At 45.4% G+C, this 7,600-nt stretch overlaps 1 long non-coding RNA gene across 1 annotated transcript in view; it reads right to left on the reverse strand.

Annotated features, from left to right (window-relative positions):
- The window catches only part of LOC103007039 (uncharacterized), a 35,669-nt gene extending 28,291 nt beyond the window's left edge, over positions 1-7,378 (reverse strand). The window contains exons 1-2 of the long non-coding RNA XR_452006.2: positions 7,148-7,378; positions 245-318 (exon numbers count right to left, since the gene is read on the reverse strand). This is a non-coding gene — a long non-coding RNA (uncharacterized LOC103007039). The remainder of the gene's footprint in view (positions 1-244; positions 319-7,147) is intronic.
- Positions 7,379-7,600: the final 222 nt, after the last annotated feature.

The raw sequence follows: 7,600 nt of genomic DNA on the forward strand, positions 1-7,600 counted from the left end.
TTGCATAACCTTTTTTTTTTTTCCATTGTGCTCCCTCTACAGTTGCCTTCTATTATGAAGCAGTATTTGCTTACCATCTACATTTCTGGAATAAAGTTTTCATTTTCAGTAAATATATTTCAGATCTTTAAATGAATAAATTTAAAGAAAATTATTAAGTAAATAATAGAGCAGGCTCACACAGTTATGGCAAAGAACATGAAGGTGGTACAGGGATGAATGCCATCCTCTGTGGGGCGTTTACCTCTTGCTGGGCATTCCATCTGTGGTCCATCACCACCATCATCCAAATGCAGCAGCACAGCAAGCGTTCTCCACCTGATTGTGCAATAAGAACCAGAGATTCTAATTCAATACGTTGGAGGTGGGGCCCAGGAATCTGCATTCTTAACTGGCACCTCAGCTTATTCTGGTGCCTGATTATCCCCTTCTCAGCATATCAACTCTCTAGATCCACCAGACCAGGAGTTCTTTAAGGTGAAAAATTATATCTCACTTATACTAAGCTGTGCTTAGGACATAGTCTCCAAATAAATGTTTGGGGAATACAGTCAGGCAAGTAGGACAGAAATGACATGAAATCGGAAGTGTCAAGCTGGGAAAGGTCTTTCCATTATACAAATAGATAATGAAGCTCAGAGAGGTTGAAGTCCTCATGCACAGCCCTTGGCTAGTGAAAAAAGAGCCACAGAGAAGGCCAAGTATCTGGGCTCCAGCTCATAGTCTTAGACCACTGTCTCTCGAGCTGGCGAGCCTCCCGGGATTGGAGCAGAAGTTGACAAGAACTTAGAAGATCATGGGCACATATTCAGTTAGTTTGACTCACTCTGTTCCATTGTGTAATTTAAGCTCTGAATTTTTTCTAAAGCATGAGGGAGATTGTAAGAGAGACTGGGTAGATCTGCAGACTGGAAGAAGAACAAAAGAATCTCCTCTAAGGAATCAGCAACTTCTTCAAATGCAGATGTCAGCCACTGAACCTGCCCTGGAGCCAAATGAATGAAATGCCTTAGTGACACAAGGAAGTTGGGCCCCTCCCCCATGTGGAGAATGTGAGGTCCTGTGTAGCCATCTTTATCGATCCCTATGTCCGTACCCTGTTGCCCTAGTACAGGACTCCATTAAAGACCTCTCTGGGAGACAGTTTAGTGCAGTAGTTAGCAAGTGGGCTTTAGAACCAAATTCCTGGGTTCAAATTCTGACGCTTCTTTTTACTATCTCTATAATCTTAGTCAAGTTCCTTAACACTCTCTGTACCTCCATTCTCTCAACTGTAAAACTGTAATAAATAGTAGCTCCTACTTCATAGGGCTTTCCATACGTCAAGGGTCAGGACAGTGCCACCTAACAGGTGGTAAGCACTTGGTAAGTGTTAGCAACTATTTCACATTTTTCAGTAATCACCAGTCAAGCACCTATGTTAAGCACCATGAAAAATACAGTTGCCCTAGAGGTATGTTCTGGACTGAATGTTTGTGTCTCTCCAAGATTCATATGTTGAAACCTACCTCTCAATGTGATGGTATTAGGGGGTGGTGTCTTTGAGAGGTGATTATGTCATGAAGGTGGAGCCCTCAAGAATGGGATTAGTGTCCTTATAAGAGACCCCAGAGAACTCCCTCTCCCCTTATGCCGTGTGAAGACACAGCTAGAAGACTGCCGTCTGTGAACCAGAAAGTGGGCTCTCACCAGATGCTGAGTCTGCTGAAAACTTGATTTTGGACTTCTCAGCCTCCAGAACGGTGAGAAATAAATTTCTCTTTTTTATAAGCCACCCAGTCGATGGTATTCTGTTGTAGCAGCTCAAAGGGATTAAGACAAGGTACATGCAATCTGATAGAGGAGATGCAAAGTGTACAAGAATAACTATAACTCAAGGAGAGACCATAGGGTCATAAGACTGTGCACATAATCAGATACCATATGGGAAGAATCTACCTAGGATGTGGATATTCCAGTCATTCCCCTTGGACCAGCAATGGGACTAAGGCAGAGAGTGGCTACTTCACTTGCCCATAATCACACAGGTAATGAGTGCGGAGTCAAGCTCTGAGGACCAGCTTCTCTTACTACAAAGCCTGTCTTCCTAACAATACAGGTTTCATGGTAACATGCTAGATTGCAGATCCAACAGGTGCTGGGGTTCTAAATAAACTGCAGCAACAGACCGACATCCCTCAGAGTTAATCTTACCGAACGTAATAAACCTCCACTGTATGTGCTAAACAGTCCCTAATTTAATTAATGACTTAATTGGTTAGTGGACTTACTAATGCATTAATAAGCCATTAATATCTCATTATGCCTGTGGATACCAGCCTATTACTAGCACCGTTAGGCTGGCAATAAAAGTTTCATGGGCACTATTCACTCCCTGGTACCCAGAACAACGCCTGGCACATAGTAGGTATTCAATAAATATCTGTTGAATAAATAAACATACTCCTGTTTTACACTCATTTTCAGGTTCAAATAGCTTTAACATTTTTATTATTGTTGTTTGTATTTTTCGTGTAACCAGGTACCCGGCCTCACAAGGACTATGAACTCACTAATATTAAAGCAACATCTCGAGAATTCCCTGGCAGTCCAGGGGTTAGGACTTGGTGCTCTCACTGCCGGGGCCTGGGTTAGATCCCTGGTCGGGGAGCTAAGATCCCACAAGCCCCGTGACGCAGCCAAAAAAAAAAAAAAAATCAACATCTGGCCTTTCCTAACCCCTCCATCAATTGATGAAAACCAGGGATCACAAAAGAAACTGTTCTGTTGTGCAACTCTACCAGAAGCCTAACCCAGACAAGGAATATCGGGGGGCCCTGGGTGAGGAGAGATGGGGTGAGAAGCAAGCTGATATATTCCAAAGGGAACAAAAATTCTGCAGCAAAGAACATGTCAGCACAATTAAGAAAAGTAGACTGGTAATTAGAGAGAGAGCCACCTGTCAAAAGATAAATTAGAACAGGTATGCGACCACTGACCCAGTATTCCTCTCCTTTTTTTTTTTTTTGGCCTCACTGCACGACTTATGGGATTTTAGTTCCCCGACCAGGGATCGAACCCGCGGTCCTGGCAGTGACAGTGCCGGCTCCTAACCACTGGACCACCAGGGAATTCCCCCCACCATTCCTCTTCTATGATCTCTAGTCAACATGGCCAATGCAATTTACACGCCTATCAGCTAGTACACTGATCCGGGAAACTGTAATAACACGTCTTATTTTAAAATATGGCCTGCCTTCCCCTGTCTTGCAAGGAAAGCTCTCGGCTCCGCACAACACGAGTTGGAGTGGGCTGGAGGAGACGACAAGCATGAAGCAAAGGGGACCTGAGGGTCTCTAGTCCTATGCAAGGAAGCACAGGGCTGGGTGTGGAAGGATCAGGCCTGAAGTGAAGGGTTCCCAACAGTGATCGAGTAGGATGGGGCAGTCAGGTGCAGGAGGCAGACGTGGGAGAGTCCCTGGGGCCCTAGTACAATCTGTAGGGAGAGTTGAGGCCCCCAGTGGCCAGGAGAGATAGTGGAATGGGCCAGCTGTTCCAGGCGCCTTGTTAGTTCACCCAGGTGCACAGAATCACCTCACATACCAAGACGGCCAGGTGGAATTTTACGTGTTTTTGACTTTTTATCAGTCAGAGTCCTGGCAGGAAATGAATGGCAACTCAAGCCAGGTGAAAGAAGAGAAAGAAAGAAGCAACTATTTTATAAAGGAGTCATCAGGGTTAGAAGAAACTAACCAGGGATGGCATGGTACCCCAGGGCTAGCAACAGTGGGAACCCATTGCCATTCCTGGAGCCAAAAGGAGAAGAGGAAGTATGGGTTGCCTGCAGGAAAGTAGCTATATAAAGAGATGCTCCCTAATAGGAACTGTGGCCTTTGGCACAGGGACACAGCCAGCCATAGCAATGCAGCGAGGAAGAAGCCAGGCAAATAAACAGCCTGCCACTCTTCCAGGTGGTGCACCCTGTTGGCCAAATTTAACCAGAAACCAGAGGGCATAGGTGACCCTGAGGCACAAAGCAGAGCGAAGGATGGAGAGTGGGTCAGGATGGGGGTGGGGGAGGGGGGAGGCAAATGTAACAGAAGTTGACTTCACACACCTCCCAAAAGTTCTCACCCTTCTCCATCCTACTTTCTACTTGCATGGACCGTATCGAAGGCTTACCATGATCTCTGGCTGCTAGCTGGGGTTAGCCATTGGCAAAGATGAGAATGTGGTCAAGATGTTTATTTTTCTGGTCATCTCGAGCTGAATGTGTCCCTCCACAAAGGAAAGCCTACTCTACACAGCTCTCCCTTCAGGCTCTGGTAACACTCTCTCCACTTGTCCTTTCTGATTATGTCACTGTCTCTTGTGGCCGCTCTACAGCCCCACATCTTTGTAAGGAGCTCTTTTTCTTTAAGTCCCTTTGACTTATCCATTTCGAGGGTGCTGCCTTTTTCCTGTTGGGACCCTGACTCATTCACTTTATAAGGATTATTTTTATAAGGTGGCATTTTTCTACATAATACAGCTCCAATTTTTTAATAGAAGTTAATAAGAAATTAGAATTTATTTACCAGAAATCTATTTTTACATTTTACCAACATTTAGAGTATATGCATTCCACTACTTAAGGGATACTTGGACAAGGAAGAGTTCATTACAATTATTTTATTATACAAGTGGGGAACATAGGAGACGAGGGCTTTCCTTTCCCCCCATGATGCTGAGACTCTGCTACTGGCTAGCTCTGAACTTCAGCTTAAGCAAATGTTTCCCAAAGCTAACATTAAAAGCAAACTGACCGGGACTTCCCCGGCGGTCCAGTGGTTAAGACTCCATGCTTCCACTGCAGGGGGCAGGGGTTCAATCCCTGGTTGGGGAACTAAGATCCCACATGCCATGCGGCACGGCCAAAAAAATAAAAAAATAAAAAAGCAAACTGACCATTTAGCTTAACTATTCAGCAAAATATGAATTGAGGGGACATTAATCTGAACAGGGTTGGAATTCCAATTGTGTCTGTCCTGTCTTAAAAAAAGAATAATAATATATACAGCAGAAACTAACACAGCATTGTAAAGCAGTTATGCTCCAATAAAGATGTTAAAAAATAATAATAATAATAAACCATAATGGAAAAGAATATTAAAAAAAGAATGTATATATATATGTATAACTGAATCACTTTGCTGTACAGCAGAAATTAACACAATACTGTAAAACAACTATATTTCAATAAAAAAAGAAAAAGAAAAACTTCCATGGCTCCTCATCGTGTATAGAATGAAATAAAGCCCAAGGCATACACTCCAAAGCCCTTTGAGATCTGACCCCAACCTGCTCTCTTCTCCCCTCGCCCTCTGAGTGCATATCCTGCATGCCGGCTACCCCAGACTGCTACCACCCCGTTCCCTGTCCACATCCTGTCTTCGCCTCTCTGTGGCCATGTACTCCTTCTGTCTGAAATATGTTTTCATCTCTAGCTGTCAAAATCCTACTCAACATGCAAAGACTTGTACATAAATCATCATAGCAGCTCAATTTTTAGTAGTCACACACTGGAAACAACCCACATGTCCATCAGCAGGTGAATGGATACACAAATTGTGGTATATCCATACAATGGACTTCTACACAGCAACAAAGAACACACTCTTGACACATTTGACACATGAAACAACATGGATGAATCTTAAAATCATTACGCTGAGTGAAAGAAGCCAGATGAAAAAGAGCACATACTGTATAATTCCATTTATATAAGATTCCAGAAATTGTAAACTAGTTTATAGTAGCAGAAAGGAGATCGAGAGGTTGCCTGGGGATGAAGCCAGAGAAAGGAGGGGTTACCAAGGGCCTCAAGAACTCTTTGGAGGGTGATAAAAATGTATGTTAATCTGATTGTGATGATGGTTTCATTGGTTTATACATATTTCAAAACTCAAAAAGTTGGGGGCTTCCCTGGTGGCGCAGTGGTTGAGAATCAGCCTGCTAATGCAGGGGACACGGGTTCGAGCCCTGGTCTGGGAAGATCCCACATGCCACGGAGCAGCTGGGCCCGTGAGCCACAATTGCTGAGCCTGCGCGTCTGGAGCCTGTGCCCCGCGACGGGAGGGGCCGCGATAGAGAGAGGCCCGCGCACCGCGATGAAGAGCGGTCCCCGCACCGCGATGAAGAGTGGCCCCCGCTTGCCGCAACTGGAGAAAGCCCTCGCATGAACCGAAGACCCAACACAGCCAAAAATAAATAAATAAAAAAAAAAAAAAAAAAAAAAAAACTCAAAAAGTTGAACATTTTAAATATGTGCAGTTTATTGTACACCCACTATACCCTCAAAAGGTATGAGAAAAAATACGACAAACTTGAAAAACTACTGGCAGCAAGCCTATAAAGGAGTATTAGTTATAATAAGTGCCCCAACAAAGAAAAAAATACAAATAAAGCAATGGAAAATGGGTACAGAGCACAAGTAGGTAATTCAGAAACAAATACAAATGACAAACATGCTTGCCTATAAGTGTTTTGCTGGAACAGAAGGTAAAAATATACCCTATTCACCAAGGGGTCTGAAGGACCAGCTATATGGGGATCTGTAATGATCATCAGTGAGGAGTGGACCTTTGGGCAAGGAGTGGGCTTCACCCCAGCATCTTAACACATCCTCAGCCCTTTTGCCTTCATCCCGCCAGGCTCAGCATTCTGAGTGATACCTGGCATGACAGGTCACCAAATTCCTTATGTGAAACTGAAGTCCCATCCCATATGGACACATGTCCTTAAATTGCACCTTTTCAATCCAGTCGTTACCGGAACATGAGCATATACTGGTCACAGTTACATTTACTCCAGTGCAATACCAAGAAGGGGTGGTCACTAGTCCTCAGGCCAGGACAGAGCTCCCAGGTGGCTTTATCACAGCCTACATTCTGCTACAGCGAGTGGCACGCCTATCTCTCTCCCCCATGGGGAAACACAAACTCCTGCAGGCCACCGGGCGGTCTGGTCATTGCTCTCCCCCTAGGAACCCAGCACAGGGCCTCCAGCCCCGAATGGGGAATAATATCTTGAGTTTTAGCACAGGACCTGCCAAAACACTGTCACCCACTCTTAAAATTCAACTTTTACAAGAACCCTGAGCTAGTATGATGATTAATAGTATCATTACCCTTATTCTCAATTTGAAGAAGCAGGGGCTTGCGGTGGAGCGCCTCTCCTCCAGCTGGCCCGCTTCATCAGAAAGGGGAGAAGAGCCTCCCCCAGGCAGCGCTGTCCCCAGCGCCCCAAACACTTTGGAAACGAGAGCTGAACGGAACTTCCGCCCAGACTCGGGGCGGGTGCACCTGCAATGCGATCTGACTGCTCAAGGCTTTCCCTTCCTCTTCGCCCGCGTCGGCCAGGCTGTTCCACTCGGTTTGCCCGCAGCGGACTGAAACTGACAGGCTGGCGAGGGAGCTGGAGCAGAGCGGGGGCGAGGGGGAGGGGCGGGGGGAGGGGCGAGGGGGAGGGGCGAGGCAGGAGGAAGACCCGGGATGGAAAAATCCCAGGTGACCCGGGAAGAAGCAAGAACACCCATAAGAAGAGTGAGACAAAGAGAAAAAAGTTGGACACCCGAGGACAC

Source organism: Balaenoptera acutorostrata, chromosome 6 (genome assembly GCF_949987535.1).
Source record: "Balaenoptera acutorostrata chromosome 6, mBalAcu1.1, whole genome shotgun sequence".
NCBI classification, from domain to species: domain Eukaryota; kingdom Metazoa; phylum Chordata; class Mammalia; order Artiodactyla; family Balaenopteridae; genus Balaenoptera; species Balaenoptera acutorostrata.